This window comes from Zea mays, unplaced genomic scaffold (assembly GCF_902167145.1).
Source record: "Zea mays cultivar B73 unplaced genomic scaffold, Zm-B73-REFERENCE-NAM-5.0 scaffold_23, whole genome shotgun sequence".
In the NCBI taxonomy this organism is placed as follows: Eukaryota; Viridiplantae; Streptophyta; class Magnoliopsida; order Poales; family Poaceae; genus Zea; species Zea mays.
The window spans coordinates 220001-247647 of record NW_023366849.1 but is presented as its reverse complement, the minus strand read 5'-3'; the positions used below and the strand labels follow the sequence as shown (position 1 = coordinate 247647).

Genomic DNA, 27647 nt, shown 5'->3' with positions numbered 1-27647 from the left:
AAATATATGATGATATACGAGCGCATGGGGTAGAAGCAAGTCGATTGGGTCAGCCTCTAAGAGATCTGTACGATGAGATGGAAAGGAACGGCGAGATAGTAAATAACGGCTCAATCATTATCCCTGGAGGCGGCGGACCAGTAACAGAAAGCCCATTGGATCAATTTGGAATTCACCCAATTCTGGATCTGAATATTGGCAAGTACTATGTCTCATTCACAAATCTATCCTTGTCTATGCTACTCACTCTCGGTTTGGTCCTACTTCTGGTTTTGTTGTTACGAAAAAAGGAGGGGGAAAGTCAGTGCCAAATGCATTTCAATCCTTGGTGGAGCTTATTTATGATTTCGTGCCGAACCTGGTAAACGAACAAATAGGTGGTCTTTCCGAAATGTGAAACACAAGTTTTTCCCTTGCATCTCGGTCACTTTTACTTTTTCGTTATTTCGTAATCCCAGGGTATGATACCCTTTAGCTTCACAGTGACAAGTCATTTTCTCATTACTTTGGCTCTTTCATTTTCCATTTTTATAGGCATTACGATCGTTGGATTTCAAAGACATGGGCTTCATTTTTTTAGCTTCTTATTACCAGCGGGAGTCCCACTGCCATTAGCACCTTTTTTAGTACTCCTTGAGCTAATCTCTCATTGTTTTCGTGCATTAAGCTCAGGAATACGTTTATTTGCTAATATGATGGCCGGTCATAGTTCAGTAAAGATTTTAAGTGGGTTTGCTTGGACTATGCTATTTCTGAATAATATTTTCTATTTCTTAGGAGATCTTGGTCCCTTATTTATAGTTCTAGCATTAACCGGTCTGGAATTAGGTGTAGCTATATCACAAGCTCATGTTTCTACGATCTCAATTGTATTTACTTGAATGATGCTACAAATCTCCATCAAAATGAGTCATTTCATAATTGCATAAAAACGAGGAGCCAATCATAGAACTACATATGGTCTGATACTACTAACTTCCTTGAAAAGTGGAAGAGTAGTTATGTAGGCAGTTGCCGTTCCAGAAATGTAGCGGTTGCTCGACCAAAGCCGGTCATCAAAGAGTCAGTAAGTAGTAATTCTATCAATTACCAATTCGTGGAATTCTCATGTTCCAATCAATAAGTGTGTCTACTTAAAAGTAAGTTCAACTTGCTTGTGTTAAGCTTTGCTCGAACTTGATTACTTCCTCGCTCTCCTTCACTCGGTCAAGGGATTCACCTTTACCTCGTTCTGGTCTTCCAGCTTGAAAGACAAGGTCCTTATTCAAAACTGGCTCCTTCGAGTTAGTCTTATTGTTTCATAGAAAGGCTTCCTTCTACGACTGGAGTGAAATCCTCTATGCTGACATAAGCGGAGAGGCAAGCAACAACCATTATATTGAACCTGCCCTGAAGGCTTTGTTTGCCTAAGTGCATAAGTCAAAGAAGGGTTTTCTTGCCGAAAGCAGTGTTCAGACCTCAATCTGTAGCGGCGCACTTCCCTCTTATGATTGCTTTTCAAGGACAATCCGGATAAGGGGACTGAGAGAGTAGATATGGGACTTTTCCTCATAAAAGCCTATATAGGTGGGTGGTATGATAGTAAGTCTTTTCCTACTGATGTGTTCAGTCGATGGCTTGATTCTCCTCCGGGCGTGAATTGGAAGGGCCAAGGGTTTACAATGAAACAAATTGCGTATAATTTGCACGGCGATACGAACAGTATAGAATTTCTGCACTCCTTATATGCAAGACTTAGTTAGTCAAGGGAAGGGGTGCATAGCCAATACTTCCTTCTCAGAAGTGGCTACGAACCACGGTGTCGGGGGTTCGAATCCACTTCTGAGCGGGCTGGCGGCTCCACCGGGAGCGAGCCTACTGAAGGAAAGTTTTATTGTTGAACTTCTATTTTTATCCAATATTTATCTTTTGTTTGGAAAAACCAAACCCACATATTGATCTTTAAGTCTCCCTTTCTCTTTTGGGAGCAGATCTTTCAAAGATGGGAAATTCCAATGATTCTTTCCGTTTTGGTCGAGCCCTGCTTTGGTCTCTGGTTTGATGGTTGTACGTGCTAAAAATCCGGTACATTCCGTTTTGTTTCCCATCCTAGTCTTTTGCGACACTTCTGGTTACTTATTTTGTTAGGTCTCGACCTTCTCCGCTATGATCTTCCCAGTAGTTCATATAGGAGCTATTGCCGTTTCATTCCTATTCGTGGTTATGATGTTCAATATTCAAATAGCGGAGATTCACGAAGAAGTATTGCGCTATTTACCAGTGAGTGGTATTATTGGACTGATCTTTTGGTGGGAAATGTTCTCATTTTAGATAATGAAACCATTCCATTACTACCAACCACAGAAATACGACCTCTCTGAAATATACGGTTTATGCCGGAAAGGTACGAAGTTGGACTAATTTGGAAACATGGGCAATTTACTTTATACCTACTATTTCCGTCTGGTTTTTGGTTTTCTAGTCTGATTTTATTAGTAGCTATGATTGGGGCTATAGTACTTACTATGCATAGGACCTACAAAGGTGAAAAGAACAGGATGTATTCCGACGAAATGCCTTGGATTCTAGGAGGACTACTATTCATATTCAGAACAGAAGGTTCTTCTCCCACAAAGGGGATGACGCACCTGTCCCCCCCGCTGATCCGGAATCCATTTAATCTGATTTGGCAGAGAGAATAGAAAGGATTTATAGGCGGGCCGGGGAGGAGCAATCTTTAGTAGAAGCCGGGACTACGCCAAGGGAACTTGTAGATAACGTCCTGCCAGAGGGGGCGGAGCTACCGCTATCTACAAGAAACCTGGGTTCAGTTTGTACGGGACGAGTCACACAGCGAGTTTTGGGTAGAGATCGATTCGATAATCTGCTAAGGAAATATGGGCACGCGGCGCGCGGTGAGCCCGACACCCCCGATCCCGATGCTCGAGCCTGATGCCCCTCAATCGGAGGAGGCGACTCAGCGGGGAGCACGGGGAAGAAAATTGTCCGGGGGCGGGGAAGGAAAGTAGGAACCTCCGAAGGCGCCGCCCGAGTCAAGGAAGCGCAAAAGTTATTCTGATTCTGATTCCGGGGGGGGATGATGGAGTGACCCTGCTCCGGATCCTTCTCCTTTCTTTTGATTTTGACTAAAATGAGAGGTGGAGAAATTGAGTTCTTTTGAGCAGCGTTGTCTGTAGTAGAGTAGCTTTTTTTTTTTTCTTTTACAGAAAGAAGGCGAGGCCCACCTGCCTTCTCTAGGTACTTTACTTGGAAAGGTGTCACCGCCTTCTCTTCTTCTCTAGGTACTTTACTTGGAAAGGTAGGTGCGGAAAGAAGAGCGGGTATGTGGGCTTCTTTCAATCGAAACTTTTTTGAAGCCGTCAAACTTTATCGTTTCATTATAGATGGATCTAAAACATTGCGTTGCAGAGTGGAGGCGTGAAGAAGGTTAAGAGAAGCAAGCCAAAGGAAAGAAAAAGCAACTTGATACAATATTGAAGATAAACACTCAGGAAAGCACTGGGTCAACTGACTCCACTAGCCAGCTTCTGCTTCAGAACTTACTTCAAAGAGGCTGACTTAGCACTTAGCATAATGCTTTTGTTCCGGTGCATAAAAGTAAGTGAGCAGGTGGGTGAGTCCAAAGGTTTTTCCGAAGCGCGAAGGACTTGCAGTTCTAAAATAGGAAGGGCTCTGTACTCAAATCAAAGCAAAGTAGTAGTTTCATAGGTCGTTGTGCTAGAGCTAAGATTTATATGAAAGTGTGAGGGGAAGCCATTTCCAGCTTCTACTTTCTGCGAACCGGGCTCATTACCGGCCTACAGTAGCATTCTACTGTGAGCTTTCTCACTGCGGATCGCCTTGATTCACTGATCGTTGACAGCTACTCAGGAGAGGTTATCCTTTGCCAGACTTTGTGTTGAGATGAGTTCTCCGCTTCCCGAAAAGATGATTTTTGTCAATCAGCGTAGAGTGGTGGATTATAAAGTGGTACAGTCCGAATGGGTTGGTTCAAGCTAGCTGTTCTTACTGAACAGGTGTTTTAGCATTCTTTTCGAATTCGAAGTTGCGGGGTGCTTTGGCTTTTCAAAGTTCTCAAAGAGAATAAAGTAAAGGCGCTACGCGTGGATCGAATTAAAGTAACGTAAGGTTTCGTAAGAAACAATTGAATAAGCGTATCAAAGAGAATGAGGTCTAGCACTCCGAAATACCATTGAGAAAGAGCAATAGAACAAGGTTAGAATAAGATCTCCAAAATGGTTGATGACTCCCACAACTTGTCAGGCTGCATTCCCGTGAAATTGTTTTGGGACAATTCCAGTTTTACTATCTATGCGGTAGCTCAGCCAAGTAATCTGGTATCTCACCATTAAGACGGTTACCTAGCAAGTTCAGCTCTGTGAGGTTCTTGCATCCTTTAAATGAATGTCTCTAGAATACTCCCAGTCAGATTGTTATTGTGCAATATGAGTGACTGCAGAGAGTTGGCTTGACATATCTCGGCTGGGATAGAATAGAACCTGAGAGCTGGTTGGTTTCTGCAGAGAAACTAACAAGATGCTGCAATGGCAGCGCTGGCAGAGGCCCACGGAACATGTTTTCTGCAAGAGATATGGATCGAACACTCGCCCTGTTCCGTATCCAATCTGGAATATGACCCGTAAGTTTGTTCCCTTCAACGAAAATTGTGGCAATAGCTTCTAAATCTGCAAGTTCTTCAGGGATAGAGCCTGTGAAGGCATTGAAGGGACGGACAGATTTTTGAGCGTAAGCTTCTTGCAGTTACTAAGCTCTTTTGGTATGCTCCCACTGAGCCCAGCACCTTTGCAAACAGCCGAGTTAGATTGCCCAGCTCACCGACAGATGTTGGCAGTTCAGCATTGAAGTAGTTCTCTGATATATAAAGTTCCTTCTTTTGAGACCACCAATTGACCAAGGGATGGTGCCTGTGAACTTGCATCCGGGGAGTTGAAGAACTTTTAGCAGCTTCAGGTTACCAATCTCTTCTGGAATGCTTCCACTAAGACCATTCTGTCTCTAAATTAGCAATTCCTTATTTTCCAGTTGACCAATCTCCCTAGGTATTGGCCCCACCAAACTGTTTGATGAGAGATCAAGTGTCAACTGGTTCACCAACGCAGTTATTCCCGGGAATATTTATCCCGTGAGGTTATTCTGGCTTGCATCAAGGTGCTAGAGCCGAGACTGGTTACCAAAAGCAGCTGGTATCGACCCGTTGAATGTGTTCATGTGAAGGTCCAGGATATCCTCGAGGATGAAGGCCAGATCACGCCCAATTCGATCCTTGAAAGACCCATTGCACTACAGCGGCAGCTCGGGCTCGAGCAACGGCGGGAGATAAGTCTTCTCTTCATTCAGCATTCAGTCTATCTTCGGAAAGCAGCAATAATTGATGCACGCAGACGATGGTTAAATGCTTTCTTGATTTACTACTAATAGGTGGTGTCTAGACGCTAGGAAAAAGTGAGGATTATAGCTTCTGCCCCATAGACCATTCGGAAAGGAGTCTGTCCCTTCGGTCTTATATGTTAGTATAGGTTGGTTCTTCCGAATGCACATAAGACCACTGGTCACCCTCAATCCTTAGCATTGAACTTGACTGATTTGGCTAAGATCTGGGGAACTAGAGCAGTCCCCAGAGGGCACTACACAAGGCAGGAGAGGCAATAGCGAAGCGAAGCCCTAGTTCAATCGAGGATGGATTCATTGAGTGGGCGAGGAAGATGATTGGTATGGGAAGATCGGTCTTTCACTAATGGAGCATCTCCACCCTAGCCTTGAAGTTGAACATCCGGGGATATCTAAATATTGAACCAGTGATTAAAAAGAATGGCAAGACTGCGGTTGAAGTCCCAGCTGGAAATCCAAATTGCTCGAACACAAAAAATCTAGACAAAGGAAAGAAACCTGGTTTGCATATTTTCGTATATGCCCAACTAATCTATCGCATAGGAAGATCGCCCCTGTAAGTTTATTTCACACATTATGTTACTTTGTTTATGGTGTGGAAATAAATATCAATATTCTAACTTGCCGCTTTCTATGGATGCATCCTCTACTCTAGTGCTTACCTGTCCTACTTTCTTTAATTCATTCCTATTTCCTCTCCTGTACTTATATTTATCTTGCCTGCGGCAGTTTTGTAATCAATTTCTACTAGGGATAGGGAGCGTGAACTTTCTCTCATCCAGTGAATGAGTTACCTGAAGATCGATGGCATATAAAACGCCCTAATTCAATATAAAATCTGTTATTTCACTTTCAAAATGCCCCGTTCGCACTTGCTTGAGTGAGGCGCAAGCCGTTTTCTTGCTAGGCAAGATAGGTCAACGGATAGCTTGTTGGTTGATACGGGACCCCTTCTCAACTTCATGTGTTTTGTAACTGCCATAAAGCAAGGCCATAGTCCAACATTCCATCCTTTTCCACCGCTGTATTGGCTTCTGCTTCTCTTCCTTTTGCCGAGGAAGATCTGCTTCTCTTGCATCCTCCAGTCTTAAATTCCTATCCGTACTAGACTAGACCTTCCCTTAGCCATCAACCTACCGAACCCAGGAATGAGATCCACAAGGAAAGAGATTGGCAGAAATCCAGAAAGAATGATGCACAAGAAATGGTTAGAACCTCGAGAATAGATGCGAATAGCAGCTCAGATCAGATCCGAGATGGAGCAGCAATAAAGCAAAGAGGAGCAGAAAGGTTCGAATCGAATCGCAAGCAGCTGACTAGAGAGAGATGAGTTGAGAAATAAAGACTATCCAAATATTGGATAAGTTGTTTCGTAATTCATCTTTGTCATTGACTTCGGCCTCTCATTTATCCTTATTTGGTAGCTGAGAAGTGAAGCACAACAAAGTTTTAATAGATCTCTTCCTGTCATTCAATAACCATCCTTTATTTTTGCAGTATAGAGAAGTGATTAGCCGGTGCCCAGGATAAGGTAGTGGAACTGGTGCGTATCAGGTTTGGCATTAGCTCTTTTGAATAATAGAGCTGAGCAGCTAAGAACAGATAGCAATCTGGAACAGCTCTGAAATGCAAATAAAATGATGATTGGTCCTAGCTTATGGGTTGCGATAAGACAGTTTCGAAGGTTCTAGCCATCTCAAGGAAGTATATAAGTAGCTATCGGCACCTTTTGAAGAAGGAGGCTCGGTAGCAGAGATGTTGAGTAAAGTCTAGATGACACGAACCCTAGCAGATCTGCTATAGCAAAGTGGTAAGTTACCAGCGGTGTCGATAGAATAGAAGAGAAGCATCAGAGCGAGCGTTATAGATCAGTCAGCATTAGCGACATCAATTCTGCTACAGTTTTGTTAAAGAAAGGTGAATACATTCTAAAAAGTCTAAAACTCATCTTATTTCTTAAAGAGCATATAACAACAAACGATTTCACTTACAAGGGGGTGCAGCTGCAGGAACTGGGTGCTGTGCCGCCCGCTGCCTACTTAATGTTTCGCTTGCCTTCTACACTTCTGCAATGGGAGTCACCACATGAGATGCTATTTTTCACCTTTCGCTATTATTCGCTCTTGCGTGTCTTTGGAGCCCGATCTTTCCCTTGCTTACGCCCCTAGAAACTCCGTGAAAAAACCACCTCGTTTTTCCATAAATAAAGGATTCCTAATAAAGTTTTTACATATCATATCCCAGCGGTATTTTTTTAATAATTTTTGCATAAATAAAGTATAATTTCCACAAAATAACACTTTTAGGCGCCCACTTGAAATTCAACTTAACGTTGGACGTTGACCAGGCCCTCTCTATTGCCAGAATTGGGGACTGGCTCTTCTCCACAACTAGAAAACACAGAACTGCCAGAGGTTTGGTCATAACCAGCACGCACCCTCGCCAATTTCGTTCTAAGCTCAATCCAAGATTGTGATCGGGTTGCCTTTCGATATAACTTGGTTCAAGCTTGGATCCAGTGGATAGATACTTTAAACGATGGTAGGAACGGGAGCTACCCTGGATCACTTGAGGAAGTAAGAACGCAAGTCTCTCAGTTGAAATTAGATCGTTCCAGGATAATAGCTGAAGCGGCTGAGAACTCCCAAAGAGAAGAGAACCAGCTTAAGGAGCAGGTATCCGGAGTATCAGCAAGCTATAAATAGCTTTAGGATTGTATGAATAGAGTTGAGGATCAAGTATCCCTCATATTTAGATCCCCCGTTGGGAAAAGCCCCTTTTTTAAATCCTTTCACGCTTTCCCTTTGCCGAAGGCCGGCCTCTTTAGTTCCTACGTTTTCGGAAAAGAAGGTGAGACGCTAGCTAGCAACGGGAAAAAACGAGTAGTTAAAGATGTGAATGTAAGACTACTCGAAAGTACTTCCATTTTTATTATATTATATAGTTTCTAATAGAGAGTACAGTTGTATCTATGTGCGAAACGACGAAAGAAAGATGGAAGGCCCAAAGAGCTCTACAGTAGTGCCCCGGAATGGGGTCGTAGAGCCGGTAACCCACTCTGTTTAGTATTTTGATTTCGTTCAAGGTGTTGCTCTGTCAAATAGAGATTGTGTGGGTGTTCAGTCTACCACTCATGTTCACGTTCTACAAATCTAAGGGAGTGCTCCTAGACTGGACGACTTCCCGTAAATAACCTAGTTCATGTTCCTTTGAAAGAAATAAAATGAAAGCTTTTGAAGCGAAGATGTCAACGCGGTGCTAGGTTTGCGCCGGCCACGATTATTTATAAGTATATTGGAAAGAAGAGTGACTAGGCTACGGTCTAACTTTTTCTTCCTAGCGGAGTTCAATACGAAAATAAAGGCGCTCCGCGTTGGGAATGGCGTACGTAGTACGGGTGGTATTTCCGGTATAACTGATCAGGGTTGTTCTGAAAGCAAGTCAATTGGTGCTTTGGAAAGTGAGTGCCAGAGGCTAGTCACTGCTTGGTTTACAGAAGGGAAGGAAGAAAGAGATACCGAAGCAGATTCAGTATAGAAAAGAAGAAATTGATACCATTCATTCCAGCTTATTTGATACCCACTTAAAGTTTCTATCAAACCATGTCTTTTTCTTCGAACGTCAATCTCGTAGGAATTTAGATTGGAAGTGTGGTATTGAAGGGCGAAGCCTTTACTCTTTTACTTGTTTCTTTGAATATAATATAACATAGTATTGACTACGCACTTCGAAAGATAATGGTGTATTCCGAGGATCAGTCCGTTTTTTATTGAATTCGCAAATTGATAGATCTGGATGATTAAAAGAATGATTCTTCCCTGGGTATTTCCCCGCTACCATTATGGAAATTGGAGCTTTTCAATTCCATTTTGGAGATGCTCGTAACGATTTTTTTCTTTTGGGTGGGCAAGAAAAGGATTTGACTCTTGAAGATATCAACTCATACGCCTGCTCCATACATTAAAAAACATTTTGGGTACTTTCTATTAGAATGGATAAATAGAAATGGGTACATTCCTCTTTCTCTTTCCTGGCCAAACTACCAAAAAAAAAGAAGAGAGAGAGCTGTAAGAGCGGTAAAAGCAAGCTCGGTGGCCCGGTTCACTACAGGTTGATGTATCCTTTTGAAAGAAAAGTCAATCTCTCTAAAAAATAAGCACTTCAACAAGTCAGGGCCCTTTTTTATACAACTCCTATGCGTAATTGATAGCTTTTTGGTATTCTCCATATATACTACTAGGTACGAAATAACAGGAAAGATAGAAATAGTGACTTTGGCTTCAAATAGAGAGCAGCTTAAAGGGAAGGAGGACAGCTCTGAAAAAATAACTGAACACTGGCTAGGAACTGGGCTGCACTAAGCCCGGCACTTTTTGGGCTTCTTCATGAATCTCGTTTTCAGGTAAGGTCAGACTTATTGAATATATATCTGAAAGAAAGCAAAGGAATGAATCGTTTTTCCAATTACCTTCTCTCGAAAACCATAGATCTTCTGGTTACCATTGACTATCCGGCACTTTCGTCTGTAGAGCGAAGCAAGAAATTGCATGGAAGGGCTTGCCCTGCTAATATCAGCCTTGTTTGGAACAATAGATGCAATCCATTTCAGTGTATGTCACTGAGTTCACCATTGCAGTTGAGACGTCAGGCAATTGAGCGTTCCCTAGAGTTTGGTTCAAAGGCTAAGGACTCCCCGCCGCCTTCATAAGGGCACTAAGGCGGAGCACGGAAAAGAAAATGGGGCACCCATGTTTTACCAGTCCCGGATCTCAGGGCCGTTTTGCACATGAACGAAATCGAATTTCATTGCGGGAAATTTGGATTTCATGAGGGAGGAAAAGGCAAGGCGGAGGGTGGAGAGTCGTACAATGCATTGGTGGGATGAAGGTGCTAGCTTGGCTGAGATAGGAAGTTTCGATGTGTATGTAGATTTGGTTCTAGTGCCCCCACCCTTTTCGAGATCTGTCAGGATTTAAAAGATGTTATAGTGTAAACTATAGAGAAATGGAATGAATGAAATGTATCTAAGAAGAAAGGAAGCCATGCTCCATCCTGTTTATAAAAAGAACATCACCTCCCTTCCCTTTTTGGTTAGATACCGCTCCGTTAGGTACTAATGCTTCTACCTATCACCCTCCGGGTGAGTTTGAGAGCTGTGTTTTTTCCAACGTTAATAGCATTCCGCGAGAAAAGAGAAAAGTCATCTACTGATGTTGTCAGCGGAGTCCCTCGTCCATCCATGTATGAATAGCGGTATCCCCCATTTTGGACAGTGATGAGGTAGTCGACGCAATTTGCATGTGTATTTGCGTTCGGCTTTGCTACTTTCCTTCTAGACTATAAAAGAATGTCCGCGGAAGGGAATAGTCTACGTGGCCCGGGCCCGGGGTAGTCTTTCAATTCCTTTATCGGGTGGGAGAGTTTAGAACCTGTTAAGCCAATAGCTGCAGCTTTAGTCACACTAGCTACATCAGTGGATCATGGATTTAGCATACCACCTCAGAATAGTCTACGTGGCCCCTACTTTTATTTTACTACTTTTTTTTCCAGTAATGCAGACAGCCCTTTTTAAAGCGCTAGGCCGGGCAGTTGGTACGAAAACAGAACCATTAGTGGAGTAAGATCCCGATCAAAGCAGAGCGGTCTAATCGAAATAATCATATCTAAGAGCAGGCAGGCACACGACTGGATATCAAAGGTGGGGCTCCCCTCCTCTACTCTACTCTACTCTACTAAATGAAATGAAATAGTATTTGTATTTGGGTCGTCTTTGTGTTCGATTCGAATAGAAGCGCCATTGTCATCCGCTGCAGTTCTTCATAGTCCGTCCTAGTAAGCTGGTAGGTTGGTGGATGTGAACATAAACTCCTCATATTTCCTACTGTTGCTTCCTGTATAAAGGAAGAGTTGTCAGACAATGATACTCTTTCCAAATCTGCAATCTTCGTCGTTGTAATGCCTCAGTCATCAATAGTAGATAGTTGCTCAACTATGCAATAAGGATTTTCCTCTCCTCACAGATTGGAGGACTTTCACTTGACTCACTAGTGGGTTTTGCCTCGGGAAACAAGAATATGGATTTGAGCAAGTCTGTTTTCCCATGGGCCTACTACCTGCTATTTTCAAAGCGTAGAGGACCCGCCTTTCTGATCAAAGTATGCTTCCCTTATGGGCGAAACCACTGAATCGGACGGATCCTTTTTTCTTGGATTGACCAGGCCAGCTTCTCCACCCAATTCTTTTCTTACGAGACGAGATAGGCACAGTGTCAGGGTCATGTGATGTGAATGGTTTGTTTGATCTGTTTCTTGTCCCTATGGGTTCGATTGGCAATCAGGATATCGGTCGCTTGGCACTAGTCGAATAGGCGATTCAGTCGTGATAGTGCCATCCCTTGCCCCTTGGAGTGAGTTGAAAGCACTCTTCCAGCTCTTGATTCGCGGAATTCATTACGAAGCAAGATTTCATTTCATTTCCATTTACGTCATTAGCAAAACAAGCAAGATTCACCTCAGGATACGACGAATTCTGGAACACTTCCTTGATTGATATATGCATTTTCTAGAGCAGGCACCATTGACTGCTTCTTCAACGTCTATACTATACGAGACGAGACGAGTTATTGTACGAGTCAAGCTTGCTCCAGACCAAGCTCACTTTACACGGGCTTAGAACTCAACCTGACCCAACAAGAAAACGGATAGACGCAGCGCAACGGCTTGATAGCCTGACTCAGCAAGAGGCGAGGATGCACGTGACTAACTAAAACAGCTTTCGCGCTATCAACTTCTTTGATCGAACCTGGCCTGGCGATTGAAGCATTCGAGATATAGAAGAAACTGCCCAAGTCAACCGGATATTCCAAAGCAAGGGTTATGAATCAAAAGAGAAGTGCCAGCTGGATCTCTGGTTCAAAGTTCAGGGCATGGAATTGATTCGTATGCTCGTTCTCTCGCTGAGCAGAACCATCTCTGTCTGAGAAGACCCAGTCTCCCAGTGTTTCTAGAAAAGGAAATCCCATTCGTCAACCTAAATGGAAGGGCAGGTAAGGGAAGGCCAGCAGGAAATTCAGTAAGTAAGGTATCTCAGTGCCAGTGCTCTCCGGTTTCAAGTTGATGCGGGCAGTCGTGGGGACAGGCAAAGCTGGGATGCCTTACTAGCAGGAATGAAAAGGTATGTATGAACCAACAAAGGTCAAGTAGACGAACACATATCCACTCCACTAGAGAAAGCGTCGAACCAGGGAAGAATGAATGGTTAGAACCAGTCAAGGGTGCCGTACTCATGCCTACGGGGAAAGAGACTGATCCGTATCTGATACGCCTTCACTTCTTTCGAGCTTCTTATTCGATTTCTTAAATGACTTCTTCGGGCCTTACCCTAGACTACCTTCACTTAACTTAATGCAGAAGCCAGAGTTCGAGGAAAGCGGTAGTTGGTTATTTCGGGATGAATTTCTATTTCTAAAATGTGGATGAACATAAATGGACGGAAACGAGAAAAATGCATAATTCATATAAGTTCATTCGAAAGAATGAGGATTCATGATGTCTCTTCCCAACCATTCTTCCTGAGGAAGGCACCTCCGATCGAGTCCTTAGCGCCATGGATATTCTTCGCAGTGCCTTTGGATGCTTCTCAGAAACCGCCTCTTTCCACTGGCTATATGAAATTCCAAATGAGACTTCCCTGCGTCGCCAAAGGAATGGGAAACTTCTTGGTTCGAAACCTTTGATCCTATGCCGCCTGTCTGAAAATAAATATAAGCAAGGCACCTATGACTACGAATCCGAAGGCCAAGCATGCGGATTTGACATGGTTTCCCACTTTTCTCAGAGTCACTGGGCAATAGAAAAGTATACAAGCACATTTCCAATCTACATAAAGATACCAACCAGGTATCTACTTCAAAGACAGGGCGTCGGCGATCCTCTACTATTAAGAGACAGATAACAATGGTGCCGACAGAGATGGACAGAACTGCAGAGAATACCTCTCCGGAGAAGTCCTTACATGTCTCAAACTAAATAAATCCAACCTGCAAGAAGACACACAAAAAAGAAAAATATGAACTATCCTCCACTGACAGCAAAAAAATTGGCCGAAGTGAAAAGACTCTTGAAAAAGAGTCAGATTCCTGAATTGGAATATAGAGAATACGAGTATGAGGTTAGATATGAGAAAGAAATGCGTGAATTAGAATTGCAGAAAGATAAAATTAAGAGCGATTTCTTTAACTGTAATTATAACCCGATCAGGGAGTCAGTTAGGGTATCAACGGATAGAGACCCTGATTTAGAGGATGAAAAAAGAGAGCAGCTAGGAGAGTCTATGCAGGCTGAATGGGAGAGACTAAGGCGGGGTGTAGAAGTCGGTACTTCAGAAGATATCAATGTTGACACAGTCAAACGTTGGGGTTTGCAAAATAATAAGTACAACGCTGAACACTGGATCCCTCCAGGGGGTCAGCGCACAGCTGAGGATATGGGAAAACTCTACCAATTCTGGGATGAATTCATTGAAACATATGAAAATGAGGTTATGATGAATTCGGGGTACAGGGAACCCTTAAATAAAGATAAAGTGTTTAATACACTACTAGATCATTCTAATAATAAGACCAATCAGACGGCTGAGGAATTAAAAGGCATTCAAACTAAAATAGAACGTATGACTATGTATTTTTATGAGGCCAATGTCTATGAATCATTAGGTCAGTTGAAGAATAAGTTCATCAATATAGATGAGCAAACAGCAAAGGATTACCTTCTTGATAAGTTAGAGAAACCAGACGATCTAGATATCGTTAGAGCTATGGGCACCTATACACTGGAATGTATAGTTGTATTTGTCTTAAGCAAGCAGTTTAATGTGTTTGCTTTGGAGAAGGCTAGTGTTCAAGTTGCTACATTGGTGAGTGAACTAGATTCCGCAGCTAAGATTGAGTATAATCGTATAATCGCTGAGGGTAGAAAGCGCAAAAAAGCTAAGCGGGGTGATAAGCAGATAAATGAAGATGAAAACATCTTATTGCAAGATAAAGGTGTGGATACCTTTAATGGTGATGTACATTCCGAGCTGGATAGAAAGAAAAAGAGCATATCAAAACAAACGAATCGAAAAAGAGTTCGAATCAGTAAACATAAGGAGCCCGGTATAGGGGAAGCCCTGTTTGGCTGGCTGGCTAGCAGGAAATTGATAGAAGTCAAAAAACCTGTTTTTCTCTTTGATAAGAAGAATAAGAAGCCAAAAAATGTAATATACCCGGGCTATGTAGATTGTCTATTTGACATTAAAGATCTACCCTTCTGTTCAACCTTACCTATGGTATACCCTCCAGCCGATTGGGAATTACGGCCCACCGCAACCGCGGAAGTCTCGGATCCATATATAACGAATCTGACCCCTCTATCGAGTTATAGAGGTGGTTACCTCACAACCCTACAAAGGGAGAGTGGAGATAGTCCGACTCTCTTAAGTGAAAAAGATTATGGTGTATTTGACATACATATCGATCGCGAGAGATCTCAACCAGTGTTGAGTGCTGTGAAGAAGCTTCAGCGGCAGCCCTATCGAATTAATAAATTAGTCTATGATTTTATACAAAAACATTGGAGTGTATTAGTGTCCGTGGGGCTTCTCAGGCCGAAGAATCTAGCTTTATTTAAACGAAAGGAGGCGCTCAGGCTACTATCTAGCCTTTTGTTTAAACACGAGGAGCTTTCAACGATTTATCGATATAGTGAGTTGAAATCCTGTATTGTTAAAAAATATACACGCGTCAACCTTCGAACTATATACTATGAAAATAGCTGAGGCTTATCTAGATTATAAAATCTATTTTCCAATCTTTCTGGACTTCAGGGGGCGAAATTACCGCCATGGACCCTTCCATTTCCACGAACGTGATTTAGTGAGATCACTCATCATATTTGATGAAAGTGATGACTCAGCAGCACATACTATAAATAGTGATGATGAGGATAGAATCCTCCATAATTTCCTTATATCAGCGGCAATACCATAAATCTAAATTTGGTGTATACCAAGACGCTATGGAGTTTATCTCTAAAATAATACCAGATATGGTAAGTAAACCTACATTCCTTGAAAAAGATATCTTTATGGATACACTGTGCTGCAGGCACCCATTTCAGTATATATCATCATGTATAAGTTTGAAGACGTACGCGGATACAGGAGACTTGTCTGTGCTGCGATACACAACCAGTATCCCAGATGCCTCAGCAAGTGCTTATCAGATGATGAGTTACTTTTTGTTGGATATTGATTATGGGATACATACAAATCTTTTAAAAACCCCAAATACGGATGGCAGATATATCAGGGATATATATGAATTCATGCGGGATTGTTTAATAAACTATCTCATCGCTGAAGAAAAGATAGAACTAGTAATTAAACTACTTACACGTAATGAAAAAGATCAAGAAAGTGTATTAGCTAAGATTGTTAGTATATTTGATCGCAATGTGGTAAAGAAAATGTTTATGCCCATGATGTATGGGAAAACCGATTATACCTTAAAAAAGGATGTTGAAGATCTATTAAAGGGTAAGTCGGATTCCGAGGGAATAAACCTAATTTCAAAACATATTTCTACATATTGGAAAGAGAATTTTGGAAAAAATGAAAGATCTTATGGATCTTATCAATTATGTTAGCTGGTTGGAGCAGGACAGGATAAACCGGTGGTATATAGTACGCCGTACTGGGTAACGCTGCAAACATATAAGCGGCGTAAACGCGTAAAAATGAAAATACAGTATGAAACAACCAAAAATAACGAAAAGGAGGTTAAAACAACATCGGCTAAAATGCTTGTACCGTTAAACGATAACGATATTAGAAAGAGCTCAACCTCAACCTTTGCCAACTTCATCCATCAAAGGATGCATTTACTGCTATCCAGCTTGTTGAGTTTATCAATAAACTCGAGAATGCTTCCTCAATTCCTATATACGCAGTACATGATAATTTTATAACTATGCCTGAATATGCTTGGATTTTGCCGACCCTTTATAGGGAATCAATCTTTCGTATGGGGCACCCACTCATCATAATAAACAAATTTTTATTTGATCATATACTTCTACCTGCAATACAAAACGAACATCCTAAAGATAAACACTTCTTCTCCGTGGAAGAGCGCTCTATGTTATATCGTATGATGATTGATTTACAGAATCCATTGATTCCCGATTTTGGAAGTGTTGATATTACTAAGGATAGAATCAAATCTATAGTGATTCCGAAAGATCTTCTTCTTAAGTGCTTTTCATGTTTATGGATGAGTAAAACTAAAAAAATATCTTTAGTTAGATGGGAATCTTGTCGTGATAAAATCATCAAGGTATACATGAGGTATACTGATGATATCTCTTCAGATGAAGGGGTTAGTAGATGGTTGGAATACAAGAAGAATCTTGGACTTAGCTAGTGATCCTGTATGGAGTTGTGATAATACTAATGGTACTCAGGCGGATTCGCTTGATAAAGGCGAGGATGACTACTGCATCCATTATTAAATGTTGTTTTACTCACTGATTCCCTGCAGCTTTCTCAGCATAAAAACATTTTTATATCCCGGTTTAGTAGGTATATACAAATACCGAGGCCACCACTACCAACTACTTGGTAGCCGTGTGGGAAAGAAGTGTGGGAAAGTGGGCTTCTTTCGCTGTGAATACAGATGTTTCTCCCCCCTTGAGACAGGGAAAACATTCAAGAGCTTATTTCATTATTTCCATTTCTATTTAGTGATGTATAAAGCGTATAGCGTAGATTTAGCGTTTGATTATTTCAAGTTGAAATGATATTTGTCATGATCAATACATATCACTAAAGATTGAGTTTTTATTAACCTTTCGTTATAACCCTATATTTCCGGGTGTAAGTTTCAGGAAGAGAAGAGCTAATCTACTAGCTGGAGATGAGTAGCGAGTTGAAAAAAGATCGATCAGTCCTCTAAGAGCCGAGTAGCATCATGGTAGATATCTTCTGCGAGGTAGGCTTTCCTATCTGCCGAGTAGACCTATCTAGCTTTACCTTCGCGGGTATTCTTACAATAGGGATACCATGATCAAATGTCTTCTGAATTCCACACCTCAAGGCAGCCATCCTCATGAAGGATAAGAGCTTTGTCATTGTTGTCGGCCAGTAATAACCCATCGGACGACCACTTAATATCTACACTATATAGATCTAGTACTTCTAATATGTTATCTATGTCACAATCGTCGATTGTGAATTCGTCAGTTGTTTACAAAGAATAAATAGTTCATGACCGTATCGACTATAGTGATCCCCGGATACCGAGACTCGAGCAAGGAATCTACAGTATTCTGATAGAAATTATGCAATATAACGTGTGTTATTTCACCTATAGGTGTTAACCCCGTGGAGGGGAAAAAGCAGTGATTATGAAAGTCATAGATAGGGAGATCTATAATCCGTTCAAACCAGATTGAAATATACTCCATATTGGTTTGTAAATTTCTGGGATGTTAATATACGCGAAGTAGGTATATAATTCATACAATCACTCAAATCAATACTAACGACTTTAACGACATTTTCTTGTCGATTCAAGAATGCGTAATGCATGGCTTTCAGATCTTTGAATTTAGAAATGTTAGGCTGAGCTTTAATAACTGTTGTTAAAATAACATTAGATAACCCCTTCAATACAAGTAGGTCCATAGGAACTCTACACTTATACACTCCTATAAGACTATGAGTATCCAGATTCCTTTCATCCAACCATAAATAGCCCTTCGATGCTTCCATACGAATCACATCATAGATTAAAGGCGGAATCTCCTTAATATTTATTTGATAATAAACAACGGGACCAAAACGGTATTTACCTGTTAAGTTCAATTGATTTATGAAATCATTAATCATGAAAGGCAGCACACCTCGAACCCTCCAAGAATCGTTATAGATAGATCGTACTTCCTGTATTGGAAGGGTTATTGGATTGAACAATGAGGAAAACCCGGAATATGCTTTCGGCTGGGTAGGATTGGGAAAGTGCAGTAACGGGTTGGAAAGTCAAGGCAAGTCAAGGTAGTTGTTCCATCCTTGAGGGGTCTGTCTTCCGGCACTTTTGGGCTTATGGCGCAGGGCCAACCAGGGCAACTAGAACAAGTCTTTATTCCTCGCTTAGGTTGCAACACAAGTACAGGTACAAGTGAAAGAGAGGTCTAGTACGGGTTGCCCATTGCAGTATTGGAACCATCCTCGAAGGGAAGTGGAGTAATTATTCGTATCTTTTAAAGATTAGTATAGCTTTCTCACGTATTCCCCCGAGTGCCTGCATTTCGACAAAGTAATAAGTAAAAAGTAGTTGGCAGGTGAGGTTCCATCGTATCTTGTTTATGCTCGATGCCTTGAAGTGCTCTCCGAATTCCGGCACTTTTCTAGCGGACAAGACTGGTTGAGGTAGCTTGTAGAAGTCTAGTAAATCAGGAAGTTTCCTGTAGCGGTATAGGTTCATAGGCAGGCCTTGAATGGAAAAAGTCTCATTAATCAGCTCTTTGGTTTCCAGTAGTGGATATCGTTCGTTTAGGCATGAATTTACTCGGGTAAGCGCGAGGTTGCTCGGTTTCCTCAAACAACTCTAACCACAGCCCAACAAAAAAAACCACTGTTTTTCCTTTGAAAGCAACTTACCGAATAACTCCTTTTCTCAATATCCGCTTAAGGGTCTACCCCCCATGCAGAGAAGTAAAGTGAAGTAAATGCGGTTGTAATGTGGCACTTTTGGTTGGAGGAGAGCGAAAGACAAGATCTCTATTCGTTGAGGTATCGGTATCGGTAGTAGTAGGCTTATGGGAAGACTGTTTAATCCTATAACGTAGCCATCCCTACCCTGCTGTAGATACGGTAACGGGTCCTCGTCATCGATATCCATCCCAAGAACGGAAAACGGATCCTTTCTATCGGAAGGGACGAGCAAATACGCAATATACTCGGCATCCGATGGAGGCTCTACAAGAGTTGAACTTACACACCTTTATGATACTAGCCTTTAGGCCACAGCAAGCTTCCACTCCTCAACCTCCCTAAACTCTACTTACTACTTACTCTAATAGGAGTTGACTTGCTTTTGGAGTTCTTACTGGATATGAATAGAAGTTAGGGCATGGCATTGACAGTGGTACTAGGGAATTGGTATAGATAGCTACAGTAGCAGTTGTAAAGACTAGGGCTTGCTTTTGTAGGTAGTAGTCTTGGACACGCCGGCAATGGGTATTTTGAGCTGCAGCAATTGGATGTCAAGACGACCATAGAGATTTGAGCTGTAAACACAAGAAGTAACCGACACATTTTGAGTTGGGTTGAGTAAGCTCTAGCTCGCAGTTCCTCAATAATAGACTTGCACCTGGGAGAAAGGGATAAAATGGATCAGGTTGAATGCATGGAATTGGCACTCAACAGGAAAGCGAAACTAACCTTTCACTCCCCACTCTTTCCTATCCTCGTAGAAAGTCCTTTACCACGCCGGGCAACCGGACCAAAAGGGCCGCTTTCCCGTTGCTGTTTGCGCTAAACTTGGTTTTGATCCTTGGTTTTTGTTAGCTCCCGAGCCTTTACTTGTCAAAGCCTTCGCTCTTTGTTCAAAAGCGCGGATGGATCTATGAGGCTATGTGTGGACTATCGCTCTCTCAATGAAGTGACAATCAAGAATAAGTAGCCATTGCCCAGGATCGATGATTTGTTTGACCAATATCAGGGTGCGTATCAGCTATTCCATGGACTTCAGGTCTGGGTATTCTCAAATGAAGATTCGGCCGTGTGATATTCATCAGATATCTTTCGTGACGAGATGCGGGCTCTACTTAAGTTAAGTGAAGTTCGGGTCATTCCAATACCAGTTTTAGGGCTGGCCTTCCCCGCAACAAGGATGTGAACTCAGACAAGCAAGAAATCTCAGAGGATGCGCTAACGCTATACGGCTTTCATGCTAGAAATCTATCTATATAATGATAATGCGAGCCGAGCATTTCACCCTATCTACTCACGGCAGTGCAACCTATCAACCGGGAAAGGTCACCGTAGACTAAGCTGGCGCACCTTACAAGAATGACAAGACAAACTCTTTACCAGCATTCCTGATACCGGCACTGCCCACTAATCTCGATCTTGAGAATCACTACCCTCTCTCTCTAGCTAGCTATCCCTCTCTCTCTAAGTCTCGGCTTTTATAGCCATAGCCCGATTACAGCAGCTGCAATTCTGTAAACGAAATGTAAAGCAAGAGAGGAAGCGTAAACTGAAAACGTAAACTGGTGGTAAAGTAAATGGAATCATGGCCGTTGGATGCTCTTCATCGACGGTCCTCGATTCTTCTCATGACAGGCCAGGCCTCCCTCTTGAAGCAATCCTTGTCCTCATCCTCAACTCAAGGATATCGTTCTGGGAACCAAGCCTTCAGCGTTGCATAGCATAGTCGAACTGTGGAAAAGAGCTTTGAATGAAACTGCAATCTTCCAAGTTGAGTCTTCTGCCGCCAGATTAATTTGATCCTCCATTGAGATTTCACCACCATACCGTCAGAAACAGAACGAGTGCTCAACACTGCAAATGGTTCCGTTTTGATCATCTGAGGTGACCATAGGAAGTGGGAACAGCTTTAGGCCCAAGATGCTTCTGAAATTGGCTCACATGGAAGACTGGGTGAATCTGTGCAGTGTGAGGCGCAAGGCTGCTGGACCAATTTTCTGAAGAATAAGAAAGATAGAACTTTCTAGCTAGCTTCGTTCCTGACCCCAGAATTTTCCTGTATGGCTGTAGCTTAAGGTAGACCATATCACCGCAAAGATCTCTCACTTCTGTGTTGATCTGCAAATTTCCCGGGCTTGAGCTCAATTTTCCTTCCGCGCCGCAATCATTTGCTGTTTCTCAGCCAAGAATTCAGCAGCAGGAGATTCTGGCCCTGGGACCATCACTTCACTGATTAAGGGTTCCGCCATACATTGAAAGGGGGTACATTTCTGTGAGGTATGATAGTCTTATACCACCGCTCTGCCAGAGGCAACCATGCATTCCATTTCCTCGGTTCATAGGAAAGAAAGCCCTTCTCGTTAGTCTTCTCGTTAGTACAGCAGAAGAGAAGAGAGCCGTATCACAACAACATTCGCTTCATCCAAGCCAACCTTATTAGAAAGCCGTCTAGCGCATCTGGCACTTGTAAGTATCTGCATCCGAGTCACTCTCCTCATTGGCGGATCTGAATCTGATCAAAGTATGATTCTCTAGGGTCAACGTATAGGGTCAAAAGTCCTACCTGCTCTCAATCCGGATGTTCTTCCTCTGCTTCTCCCTTTCTTTCCCTTCGCTGTTGTCCGAGAAATCAATCCTCTCTTCCCCGAAGAGAGTCTTCCTCTACAGGAAAGCAGTGCTTTTCTTTTCTATCCGTGACTTATCTTTGACCTACCTTGCTTCTGCTTCTACTTGACCGGTGCTTGCTTATTAGATCCTATCCACGCTAAAGAAACAGGAATCAGGAAGTTGTTTCTTTCATTTATACCTATGATATCCACGCTAAAGATGAGTGCCTTCTTTTCTTTGACAGTTCATATCAGCTATCCCATCTCTTCTTGCTCGGTGAAAGGAATATCACTATCCCATATATATATCTATTTCAAGAAATATCACTATCCCATCTCTTCTATTAGTTCTAGTTACTGACCCTCGAATACTGTGCTTTCTTACCTAGCTATTATGCATAAACCAGTGCTGCTAAAACACCTAGTCCTTACTTCTATTGAGACTCTACCCTTGCATGAAAAACACTGTCTTGAAAAAACGACTTGCTTTTTGAAACTATACATCAGACTTTAAGGCATTCAGAAAAATCCAGTATCGACAGGCCTAGTTCTTTCCTTTGCTTATGCAGGGCAAGAATTTGTAGAGTTCAATCAGTACAATAAGAAATAAAAAGTATTTTGTGGGTCAGGCGACACCCAGATTTGAACTGGGGATAAAGGATTTGCAGTCCCCTGCCTTACCGCTTGGCCATGCCGCCAAAAGAAAGAAGAGAAAGAACTGGGAGTTGGCGCCTACATAACAGGTAGCTTGCTTACCAAGCCGTCCTGGCAAGCTCCTACAGTTCTCTTATTATTCTTGACTTGACTTATTAATAATAAAACTACTCACTAACAAAATGAAAGACGATCTAGAATCTACCCAAGAAGATAGAGAGTCCCACATACGAGAAAAGGTCACAAATGGAGTTGAACCAAGTAACATTGCAAAGGCATAATGATAGTAGGGTCGGGATATCCCCGCCCTCCGAACCGGACGTGAGGGTCTCCCCTCATCCGGCTCTCCGCAGGGGAATCTCCACTCACTGCTTCCCCTAATATCCTCCCTCCCTTTACCACATCATGGGGGTTTACAGGAGATCCCAGAGACTCGCTCGGAAAGGCTGCTATACCAAACATTATTACTTAACTACAAAGAAAGAAAAGACTATAGTAGTCACTAGACTGACTATAGTAGTCCGTCCGGCTGCTCTTGCTTAAATCATTACTCTTCATTCTCCCGTGCTCTAGCAATTGCGCTCCCTAGACCACTACCATTTAGTTAGGTAGGGACAATCAATCAATCCAATCCAATCCAATCCATAGTTACGGGAATAACGGAATGCATGGGGATCCAAAAAAAGAGAAAAATGAATATTTTCTATGAAATCCTTTCTTTCCATAGATGTATCTGGTCTGAGACGGTACAGTACTCTATGAGAGGAATGCAATGGGATGGATGGTAGAGGGCTGCCTGCGCCCAAAAGCGATGATTCACTTGTCCCCTTGTCTATAGGGACCTTGTGGCATACAACCGCCACGACTCCTGCGTTATAGCCGCCCCTTTCTCTCTTTCTTTTGACTGCCTCGTGGACGGACGAAAGAAGGGAAGTTACAGAAGGGGGCAGTGAAGGCTCGCCAAGTAGACAGCAAGCCCCCACCCCGTCAGTCCTGTGTTGCCGTAGCGTGCCCTACTTCAATAAGGTATTACCTCGCCGATTTGAAAGGGGATTGGATTCATTCACTTGCATTCCTGCTAGCACTACAAAAAGCTCCGGTCTTAACGACCCTACGGAAGCTGTGCAGCCTTTCCTCGGGTTCGTAGAGTCGGGTTTCCCGTTTACCCACAACGGAGGAGCCGCCCCCACCAACCAAAGCAGGTAGGCGGCCACGGTTCATAACGCACTCTTCGCACAACAGATCCACTTTGAAGTTGACTTATTCGCTCGGCCAATCGTCGGAATGTGTACGAGATACCATAAGGGCCCAATATCTCAATAGCACCCTTGTCTAAAGCTTCGAATGAGACTGAATATCCGAAACGCAGGAACGATCTGACTAGAAAGTCATTCAAAACTTGATCGAAGAACCAGCGTTTATTGAAGAAGCTATAGAGTCGATTACAAAAAGTACTAGTTTGAAAGGCTCGTTGGAATTGATCCGCTACGAGATTTACATTATACGCTAGAGAAGCACCTGAAGTACTAAACAGAATAGGTATTAGTTTTGTAATGGTTGGAGCAGCAAACTCGGATTCGGCAAGAATCTCATTTTTTGGTAGTACGAAGGGGGAATTGGCCCAAAAATTGGATAGGGGTAAAGACGCAGCCGGGTGCCGGCGGCTTATTCAAGTGCCCCCCGAACCGCGCGAAATGGTCGCCTATTACACGGCTCACAAACTCTGCCTGGGGTGGGGCTACCTATTATTCGTAGGCGGTACGTACGGCGCACGCAGGGCCTCGGTTTGCTGCGTGGACTGTCTATGCATTTCCTACAGAGTGTAATGGAACCCAGCTCAGCTCCGCCGAGCCAAAAGGAAAGAACAGCCGGAGGCGAAGAGTAGAGTATAGCCAAGGGGCTGGCTTTCGTCGTCCGTAAAGGACCTAACGGAAGACCGTGCTCCGAAGTGCACTGAGAGTTTTGTTTTAAGAACACTTGGCCTTACCCCTTCGTTTTGAGCCATGTCTAGGTGGCAGAGTGTTGATCCTCACCCGCCCGTAAGCGGACTCTTTCGACAGAAGGTTGCAGATGGAAAATTCCCGCTCTGTAGGTCGTCAAGCATTTGATGCAACCTAGCCAAGTGTTCTTCACCAGTGGCCGTACGGGGGTTGTCCAGGGCCCGCGCCCCCCGTCCCATCCAATCGCCACTTGGATGCAGGCCCGCCATCTTCCGGATTATGTCAACCTTGACCTCAAATAGGTCTTCGGCTTGAATCCGGGCCATTCTTATGTCATGGGCTGAAGGATTCCAATTAGTCCCCAACAGCCGCCTCTGAATGGATTCTACGCTATCCCCTCCTATTATTTCATTTAGTTGATGGGGGTAGGGGACGTAGGGCGGAGCCCGATTAGCTGCTTCCTGCATAACAGGAAGAGCGGGAGGCGTAGCTTGTTCCCCCTGAAGCGGTTGATTGACCGACGAGGTGGTACTTCTACTACGCCCGGAACTGGCCGAATCCTCTACCAAATAGGAATCGGAAGTATAAGTAAATAAGGCCGAATTGGAGGATTCGGCTGCTCCGTGCATCATGTAATTTGCCATGGATAGCCCCCCTCCGGTAGCGAGGAAGAAGGCCCGTAGAGCGAATCCAACGGCCATGATGAGAGTCACGGAGGAGCAGCCATTCCGAAGTAAGAGCCTGACTAAGGCTTCCTTGCTCAGTGAGTAAGCAAGTCGTAAGACCAGTGCGTCCCCCCCAGTAAGACAAAAATAGAAGAGATGATAAAAAAGATAAAGAAGGAAAAGAGCATTTTTCTTTTCTTCATATCCATTCCACTAAATCTCATCTCATAGTTACTCTAAACTTTGAAGCTCAGCTCTGCTCCCAAAAGAGAAAGGAGACTGAGATAGGGGTTGTCCTTGGTTTTTCCAAGGAAAGGAAATTCTTTTGAGAACCTGATCATAGAGGAGCCATATGAAGCTAAGGTTTTTGGAATAGCGGTGGGCTGGTAACGTAATAAGGGAAAGGAAGCTAGCTGCTTCCATATCGCCCCCCCAAAATAACCAATAAGTTCCAGAGGCATCTTCCATTCATTTAGATTTTGGTCTTTCTGCGCCATATTTAGATCTTCCCTTTCTACGATCCGGAATTCCCAGCAAATCCTTTACTCCTCGAATACGATGGGATTTCACACCTGGCGAATCTTTCACTCTACCCCCTCTGACTAAGACTATAGAATGTTCCTGCGAATTATGACCTTCGCCTGGAATGTGAGCAAATATATCATGTCGATTGCTCAACCGTACTTTTGCTATCTTACGTAGAGCTGAATTAGGTTTTTTCGGTGTTCTCGTCGAAACACGCAGGCATACTCCTTGCTTCTGGGGACATTGATCCGAAGCTCGAGTACGGTCCGTGCGCCGTTTTTCTTCTCTACCATGACGAATCAATTGATTTTTTGTAGGCATCCCTCTTTCCTATGTCCTTCCCCCCTTAGCCCTTTCACTAGTGGTTACTCCCGATCCGAAGCACCCCTTTTCCATTCATAGAGAGATCCAATCGTCAAAATCAATAAAAAGGCCATCATGGACCAAGATCCAAACAGATCAATCTTGTTAGGAGGTACTGCCCAAGGAAAAGAAAAGGTGACTTCCGGGTCAGGGATAATAAATAAAATAGGAACCGGATAAAATCGTATATCGAAACGACTTCTGGCATCACCGGAGGGATCGGAACCACATTCGTAGGCCGACAATTTTTCTGGATAGGTCGAACTATTGGAAGCAAATGGAAAAGGAACACCGAGTGGAATCAAAGAAACTAGCGGACTGATCACTAAATAGATACAAATAGGTGCAAATTCCGACATCACCAAAGCCCACTTCGTTCTCTCGCTCTCCTCGCGGCGCTCCTTGCTCGCGGAGCGGCATACCGAAAAAAAAAAGACGCTCAGATGTGGATTCGAACCACTGAAGGATTTCAAGGGCAATGCCCCTTGCTCTTCCCACTGAAACAAGCAAAAAAGGATTTTAAGTCCTTTGCTCTAACCAGCTGAGCTACCAGAACCACTTGCCTAAAGTCTCTTTTCTTCATCTATGAGCATCCTACCCGCAGTGGAGGAGCTTGCTCAAGAACCGAGAGCCGCCCAGGGACTGGACGGCCCTCGTTCGGGAAGGTCTTCTTCGCTATAGACGCCACCAAGAACAAGAAAGGGGCGCTCCGCTCCTAGTCACTAAGTAGTGCTATTCTGTCCGACGGCGGACTCCATCAATCTGAGGTTCTTTCTCTCACGTAATTTCGCCCGCCCGTTCAACCGGAGGAAATGGGATTCGAACCCATGATACAATCTTCTTGTATGTCGATTTAGCAAACCAATGCCTTAAGCCACTCAGCCATACCTCCATCCAAGTTGTTGATCGGAATTGGATGTGCCGGTTGCCCGAAGATCCACTGCGTAAGCCGTAGCGCGCGTACTCTTCTTTACTGAGCGAGAAAGACTCTATCCAGATCTCCCCAGCGTCCAAGCGAGACGAGACCCCATCCAAACCAAATCCGCCACTCGTTGCGTTGGGCGAGGCCTTGCTTTCTATGAACACCTCACCACTGAATGATAAACTTAGCCTCCGACCCAGAGAAGACAGGGTCAAGCCGACGCCGCCCTTCCTCACCTGCCTGAATGGAATGAATATCTCCTTCGTCTAGTCGAGAAGGGAAAAAGCCCGGCGGGGAACTGGACCGTGACTCTTCTAAACCATTACATGACGGAGAAGTCCATTCTCGTCATGATCGATCCACGTCCTACCATAGTGCCCGGAGAACCAGGCTTGCTTAGCTTACCAAGCTAGCTTACTAAGCTAAGCGCGAAGGAATTTTTCTAAGATGGCAGAGCTAGCCAGAAGGTAGCCTAGCTTGCTTCCAGAAGATTCTATAGTGATCCACAGGAATCGGTCTCGGGCCTCCCTAGTCGTCGAAAGATTTCATCCCTCGGTCGTTAAGGAGCAAGAGGATGCGCCTAGCGCTAGTTGCTCAATCCGTTGCTTGTTTGGTTCGAGGTTGAGCTCACCCGCCGCCCTACGTCAGTAGTCTTCCTAACTTCTATTCCCTTTTTTTGCTCTACTCTAAGGTAAGGTCCTTCAAGAACAGCATTGCGGTCGCAACGGGGCTCTGGGTGAATATTGTCCGCCCGTATGAGCCGGGCTGTGAATATTTATAGGTCGGGGTCTTTACTGAAAAAACCACAATA

The 27647-nt window shown here is 43.4% G+C and overlaps 2 protein-coding genes, 1 non-coding gene and 2 pseudogenes across 3 annotated transcripts in view; 2 read left to right on the top strand and 3 right to left on the bottom strand.

Annotated features, from left to right (window-relative positions):
• LOC118474226 (ATP synthase subunit a-like) lies at positions 1–1042 on the top strand (annotated as a pseudogene).
• Positions 1043–1079: 37 nt separating this feature from the next.
• Positions 1080–2781, top strand: LOC118474232 (NADH-ubiquinone oxidoreductase chain 6-like; annotated as a pseudogene).
• A 19613-nt stretch (positions 2782–22394) lies between these two features.
• Positions 22395–22465, bottom strand: TRNAC-GCA (transfer RNA cysteine (anticodon GCA)). The gene has a single exon. It is a non-coding gene; the product is annotated as a tRNA-Cys (tRNA).
• A 3017-nt stretch (positions 22466–25482) lies between these two features.
• The window catches only part of LOC118474220 (uncharacterized), a 7391-nt gene continuing 5226 nt past the window's right edge, over positions 25483–27647 (bottom strand). The window contains exon 1 of the mRNA XM_035963708.1: positions 25483–27647. This exon is cut by the window's right edge and continues 5226 nt beyond it. The gene's annotated coding sequence lies outside the window, so the exon portion shown is untranslated.
• Positions 25485–27647, bottom strand: part of LOC118474221 (probable cytochrome c biosynthesis protein) — a 13505-nt gene continuing 11342 nt past the window's right edge. Inside the window, exon 1 of the mRNA XM_035963709.1 lies at positions 25485–27647. This exon is cut by the window's right edge and continues 11342 nt beyond it. The gene's annotated coding sequence lies outside the window, so the exon portion shown is untranslated.